The sequence below is a fragment of the Poecilia formosa genome, unplaced genomic scaffold, assembly GCF_000485575.1.
Source record: "Poecilia formosa unplaced genomic scaffold, Poecilia_formosa-5.1.2 Scaffold182, whole genome shotgun sequence".
NCBI classification, from domain to species: Eukaryota; Metazoa; Chordata; class Actinopteri; order Cyprinodontiformes; family Poeciliidae; genus Poecilia; species Poecilia formosa.
In genome coordinates this window covers 1,279,805-1,287,597 of record NW_006800121.1, presented here as the reverse complement: position 1 = coordinate 1,287,597, position 7,793 = coordinate 1,279,805, and positions in this window count along the sequence as shown.

Genomic DNA, 7,793 nt, shown 5'->3' with positions numbered 1-7,793 from the left:
GTTTGAACATATAGAGGGGTTTCACATATTCTCGTTTTTAACCGCAAAAGGATGGGAGTACTACCAGCCAAAGAGACATGCGCAGACATCATGAGCGAGTGTTGGGTTGCCAGGGAAACAGACATGCCAGCATGTGGTCATAAGACCAAAGTGAACCATTCAGAAATGTGATAATGAGATCTGGAGGTGAAGAGGCCCAGATGCTGCCTTGAACTTCATCCCAGCACCCTTTTTTGATCAATTTTATTTGCTTTTGAGTTTTTATGCCTGTCCTCTCTTCCAAAAGAAATAAAACATAAAAATACAAAAGCATTTTTCAACTGTGTTGTAAGACACTGTGAGATTGTTCTTTTTGTGTGAATGTTGTCAGGTTTTGTAATTCTGTATTTATGTGAGGAATTTCACACAAGTTGGCAAACAAACTGATAAAAACAGTAAAACGACCAGCTGAGCAAAACAATGAGTATTTAGATTTAGTGTTGCACTTTGGGCGTTTCTTTATACTTTAATATGGTGGGAGTGGTGCAACATAAAAGAGGAAATTAACCATGTATAATTAATAACTGTACTGCAGGAGTGTCGTTTTATTACCATCCCAGATTCCACCTTTCTGTTTCTTCTTAAATTTAACCAAATGAAGATTACAATGAATTGCATCAGGGCTACTAGTGTTTTTAATATGATGGACATATTTAGTTTGAGCTGTTTGGTCTAAAATTAAAAAGTTATTAAGTTGGAGTCAGCATTCTGAGATAGTTATTCACTGACTGCCTATAACTTCTAAACAAACCACCAAAAAGCATGAACTATCACATTAACTTACAGAGGGACACAATATCTGCACATAGCTTATACATGGTTGAAATGGACAACCTTACAACTATCGCTACAACTGAACCAAATGTGAATTTCTTGATCACTTCATCATGTATTACCTCCGGCTGTCGCATAACAGCCCTGGGGAGAACATCTAGACAGAGACGTTCAAATCAGAAATTGGCTTACCGCCAATGTAAAACTGTAATGTAAGCTTAAAAATCCCTGCGGCCCATCTTACTTTCATTTTAACCCTGAATCAGAGATTAGCTCTCCAGGCCTCGGAGGATTTACATGCTGCGTTGTCGCCCCCTAGCGCCCGTTTGTGGTAGTTTCTCTGCGGATAATGTGTTTTTATGTTTGAAACATTATTATTATTATTATTATTATTATTGTTATTATTATTATTATTATTATTGAAGGTTGCAAAGATACCTTTGGACCACATTTACATTTACAGAGTTGAGGGTGAAAACTGAGAAGAAAAGCTGATGCCGTAGGATAAAAATGATCAAACAGAAATCAAAAACAATGTGTAAATCAAAAAGATTACTGTAAGATGATTCTGAGTTTCCTTGAACGTCGAATTTGAACTGGAGCTGCGCGCTACAGCTCATGGCCACTAGAGGGGGCAGTTCAGTAATTTAAACGGGATGAGAAAGCACGGGAGGCGTCGCATTTGAGTGAAGGAGCAGAGCCAGGTCATGATGAGGTGCTGCGTGGGCGTGTTTTGCCAGATGAGAGATAGAAATCTTCATCAGGCTGGAGGTAAAAATGTCCTCTCACTCTTTTCTCCCTCTGATCTAATTTCTGTTCCCATGAGATCCAGTCTTTGTTTATGAATCATCAAACTACAAACAGGCTATTGCAGAACCCAGTTGTGATTAATTAAAACCAAGACTAGGTCCTGCAAAGATTTCAGTGGTGCTTTTTCATATGTTCTGCTTTTACAACCACAACATTTGTATATTTTAGTAGGATTTTTCTTGTGACAAACAAATAAATCTTTGCCACAGATTCAAAATTAAATATGCTTTGACTCAAACATTTCCATGTTTTTGTTGTAGCAGGCTGTTTTCCTGCTGGAAGAGGGAGCTGCACACTAGTCTCAAGGTTTTGTTTTTTTGTTTTTTACAGTTTTTTTTTTTTATTTATTTAAACACAATTTAAGTTGGTCCATTTTTCCCCCCCGATACACATATGACTGTGTAATCTGGAGGCCAAGAGACGCCGAAAAGTTTGCATTGTTTTTCTAGGAAAATGCAAAATATAATGTTTGCGATAAAAGCCCTTCTGTGATACCTATTGAGAATTCTAATGTAAAAGTACGGGAACAGGATCAGCTTCCCTTCAGGGTATTTACATACCGTCAACTGCCTCCAGTTGCCAAACGGTGAGTGTGCATCTCATAAACACCAAACAAAGGTCTGAATCCTCCCACAGGTGCATCCAGTGCCTCATTCTGAGAGAACAAGGATGCACTCCCTCCCCACCACCTGGCCTGTCAGGAGTTCCAGTCTGATAGGCAAAATAAAATAAAAAAGGCTGCAGGCATGAGAAGCAGAACACTGTTTTCACCCTCCTTGGGACAACAGTGGGAGTTGGATGCAGTGAGAACGATGGTGTGAGGGATTTTTTTGTTTTGTTTTACTGTTCCAGTGCAGGGGAGTATAATTCTGAGATGCCTTTAAGGAATGCATTGATTTTGCTTGTTGGTTTGGTGCCAAACACAGGTGTGCTTCAGCAAGAAGGACGTGCACTTGCATTCACAAAAACTGCCGGTTTGATGCGTTGTCCATGTAAAGCGTACAAATTTGTTCAAATTCCCAGCAGCACGTGCATTTTTTTGTTGTGTTTTGAACCATGATCAGTAAACTTTAGACATGAGGACAATTTATGTTGCTTTACTGAATCGCGAACATCCAGAATGTGCTACACCTTCCATCTCGAGAAGACTGCGAAATTCCCAGAAGCGCTCACCTGAGCTGCTTCTGTTTTTGCTTCAGCGTTTATTTTTGTATGTATAAATATTGATGATTAAAAAAAAAAAAAAAATCACACTGCAAATAAGTGAGCGCATAAACTACTGTTATGGTTTTGCGAGGTGCCAACAACCTTTCTGTCTACAAAAGGTGATACATTTTATATGAAGTAAACAAGCCAGATCTTGTCATTTCTAAAACTAAGCCTTGTCCTGTTTGTGTTAACTTAGTTCCACGTTGTGGCGTCTTCCCTTTGATTGTCTCTCGTTTCCTCTGATGATCTTCCCTGTGTATTTAAACCCACCTGAGTCTCTTGTTCCCTGTCAGGTCCTTGTCGTGGTTTGTTGTAAGTTGCATCTTGTCGCTCTGCTTCTGTTCCATTCGTGCATGCTATTCCAGTTGCTTCCAGTGTCTGAGCTCCTAGCCTTTTGCTAGCCTGTGCTGCCTGGACTTTGTACTCTTTATGGATCACCATTAAATAATTATTTTTACGCCACAACCAGGGTGCCACTGCATCTAACCTCACCACCTAACAACCAGTTCGTGACACCATCATGTCTTTGAACAAGTTTAACCCCCAGTTGTGGTTCATCTTCAAGCAATCTTACATTAACATTTGCACAGCTAGTTTAAACTATCTTGGTGGCCAATACTCCATATCACTTTTTAGTATTTCAAGAGGGATTTTTTGTTGTTTTTACTCACCATACCTGGAGTGCTATGACAGTAAAGAAGATTTTTGTGCCGAACACAGATTTGTAACTCTTCAGAATATATCACAAATCCTGAAAGTAAAATGTACTTAAGGGGCAGTATTATGTAAAATGAACTTTTTTTTCCCCATTAAAAACATACACAAAGTGTTGCCTTGATTCTTTCATCCATGTTTGAGAAGCTTCAGAGCGGGACCTTTTTAAAGAGACCAATTTCAAAGTGTTAAATCAAGAAGTAAAATGTCTATTAAGGTACAGCATTTTTAGACAGTAATATAATTACGTGATCATGCTATAAAACGGCACTCTGTGCCTGGAAAACACATCTTACTGCCCCTTTAAAACTTGCATACAAACTTAGCATGAAACACCAAGTGGCAGATAACATTTTCGCCATAAGATGCCAAATCCTTTCTCACCGTCACTTTTCTAAATTGCTGGAATTTAGATCGAACACTTCTTTGGATTACTGTAGGCATGTGAATACCCCAGGCATGACGACTACCACCATAAACATTATGAAATATTTATGAAAGAATGTGTCGCACTCAGGGATGCAGAGGTCGGCAGCTTTCCTACAGACTCTGTAACTGCAAACCTCCAAACTTCATGTTGCGTCCAGATTAGCGCAATAACAGTGCACATGGTGCACATCATGGAAACCCGTCGCACAACGGGTTTCCATGATGAACTGGGCTATAGTGCAGTTGCGTTAGAGTCTTTTTGTTGCGATAAATCAAGCCTCTTTGTCTGGCACTGAGGGGTCTGGGTTAGCAGTTGCCAGGAGAACAGCAGCAACCAAAGAGTACTGCCAAGGCAACCATGAAGTTCTGCTGACCGTTCTAGCCGACCTCCAAGAAACGTCAATGATTCCCAAAATTTCTGAATGGCAGATGTATGGAGCAAAGTTCAGCCCAAGAATTGGAGTCCAGCTACAAGAAAAAAAAAAAAAACCTTATTGAGATCTTTCTAACAAAGTTTTGTCCATCAGGTTCTAATGCAAGTTTTCTCATCTTTTCATTGAATATGTTTTTGTTAGGTGTTTGGTTAATATTTTGTCTCTCTGCAGTAAAACAAATCCGCCTTAAAAAAAAAATAGACTGTTCATTTAATTGTAATTGAGCAAACATGCAAAATCAGCAGGGGATCAAATAATTATTTCCTCCACTCTAACCACAGTCTCTTTAGAAAAAGCACTCAGTCTGAAAAGCCAATTACACTGCCGACTTTTACACAGATTTCCATGTAAAGAAAAACAAAACAAAAAAAAAAAACATCTGCCCAAGAGCTTTGAGTGCTGCCACTGCAGCCGTCAATCAAGGACCCAACCAGCATGCACTCATGCAGAGGCACAATAACAACTTCAGGCACAACAATCCGCAACAAACACGTTCAACCGCACACGGATGCGCACAGTCGTACACGCAGCCAAAGAGAAAGAGCGAGAGAAGTGCTGTTATGCAAATACGACGTGAAAGCAGAAGAATGAGCTTGGTGTGGTTTCAGATCAATGATGTTTGAGCTCTGGTTTTAATAGCGCTCGAAATGAGAGACGCACAGAAAAGGGGATTCAATGTGGAGATCCACTGAGAGATAGGGAAGGGGAAACAATCATCTTCAGAGACATGGAGGAGTTACGTAATGGGGAGATAAATGTATAATGTTCTGAGCGATAAATGGAGATAATACGGCCGTGTGGTTGTTGTGTGAGTTTGTGTGTTTGTGTTTGTGTTTGCGAAAACCCGGCTTTGCTGCAGTCACTGAACGATGGGGGGTTTATGTAACAAACCAGTGCAGTCGTGAAAGGAAATCACAAGAAAATGAATAGCGTTGCTTCGGCGAGGAAAAGCAAAGAGAATGGGACGCGCTTTAAGCATTGTATACATAAGTAGGGAAGGGGGAAAAAAAAGTGAGAAGAAAAGAGACATTAAAACACAGTGTGATCACTGCAAGTGTCAGAAACGCAGCTGATGAGCATTTCATTTACCTTGAGGTGCAATGTGCCCTCCAGATGTTGGATCTAAAACATCTCTGAGGAAGACTTTGTACTCTTGAGGTGATGGACAAAGCCATTCACAATACATGCCCACCAGATGGCTGCACGCCAGGCCTACGTAGCGTATAACCAGGTTCTCTGTAAGAATATTCCTATGCTGACAAATGCAGACCACCCAACATGTGATGAGCTATGATTCTAGCAAATTTTGCTCTTCTTATAAATATGATGCCATTTTCTATTTGCATTTCCTGTCACACTATCCTGTTGCCTTTTACCATTGTTGAGCCATAGTAACAGAAAATAACTATGTCTGTTGAGGCGCTTTAGATGCTATTCTGGGTTGTTTGATGACCTCCTTGATGAGTCATCAATTCATTTTACATCAGTTCTGACTCGGTTTCGTCCATTTGCGTGTAGCAGCTCTTACTGTGGTGTGCAGGTGTCCCAAAGCCTCAGTAATAACTTTCTAGACAGCTAGAGCTATAAGCCTGACGTTTTTACATACCTTAAACTCTGATTTTAATTCAACCAATACGTTTTGCCATAAAGTTTTGACATAAACCATTCCCCCACTGCAGCATTGCGACATAATGTTTTCATTTATATATTTGTACATTTTCAAAAGGTAAGCTGGCTTTTTCTTCAGCTTTGACCAGGAGTTGATGAGACACAAAACCAGTCTCCTCTCTCAACTATCTGTACTTGTGTTTTTTATTTTCTTATTATGAGACAAAAGAAGCAGTGTTAAGGTGTCGCTGTAAAAAAAATACTTGCAGAGGTGGATAAAACTCATCAACTGGGCTTTCCTAGATAGTTTAAAGGCATATTAACCTTAGCGTACATAAACTACTGACTTTGAAGGAAGTAATGAAAAACATCTTTCACATTCTTATGACATTTAGCAAATAAAAATGACTTTGAATATTGTGACTAAGCTAAAACAGCGAGTAAGAGAAGTTACAGTGTGTTCATTTTCATAGTGTTGAATAAGTTCCGGTTTGAACTGCCTTTCATTGAAAAATCATCAGGTAGTAAAATTAGCCATGACATTGCATTATCCTGAAGTTGTGCTGTTGAAATACACAAAAAAGTCTTTCTTTCCCTTTACGGCTTCATATCCCAAAAACAGAACGGCAGCAGAGGCTGAAAAAAGTGGCGACATCAACAATTGATCTTTCAACAAGAAAACACACATTTGCCGTAGTTTTGGTTGCTTACAACACTGGACACTCACAACCTTTATAGCTGTTTACTCCTCATCTCCACAGGAAAGCTGTCAGGGGGCCAAGATAATAATCAATACAAGATATTAGACAATGCTTTCTTTCAGCTTGAAGAAAGCCCAACATGGTCCATGAAAATACTGCGATGTGACTGTGATGTTAAGTAGCCATGTGTTTGTTTGTTTTTATTTGCTTTTTTAAACTTGAATCTTATTGGCCAAAACCAAAAACATAAGTGTGTGAATAACCAAACAGAGCCCGGTTAACCAGCTGTGAGTTTCCCTCACACACACTGCAAAGGCTCACATGTAAACAACCAGAATTCAAGCACAAAGTTTACCATTTGAAAACCTCTCAAACTGCTATTCAACTTGTTTATTAAAAAAAAAACATAACGATAATAATAATGATTTTTCTCAGATGATCCAAATTTTTTCTGGTGAAAACAGGGGCGACCGGGTGATATATCACATATATCACATATATCACCCAAGTCATTTTTAAAAATATATTTATAAGAGCAAACAAGTCACTGTCCAGCTGTTTCCAGTCCGACATCACCAACGATATTGAACATGGAGGCTGGCTCACTGTTATAGATCTTATAGTTTAACAGCCTCGATGAAAAGCTACACCACACTCTGGCCATTGGACATATAAAAAAAGAGATCACTGAGGCTTTATGACAAGTTGCTGCCACAGCCTATACACACACACATGCACACACACACATGCATACGTTTCAGGTACTCATAGGTATGTCAGTGTCTAGATGCCTGTAACCATTGCAAATTCAGTTGCCTTCCTCTTTTAATAGCTGTCTAGACACAGTTATGCAACCATAATGCTAGATGTGCCTCTAATGTAAGAGGTGAGGTGGGTAATGGAGAACCAATATGGTTAAAAACAGAGAGCCATTTGAACCGGTTGCTAAATCTACAGTAAACACTGATTTGATGAGACCAAGCTGAACCGTGGACGTTGTCATCTGTCCTGCAGCTAAATCAATCTCATCTAGGTCACTCACAACCAGATGACTGCATGTGTGCACATGTGTGTG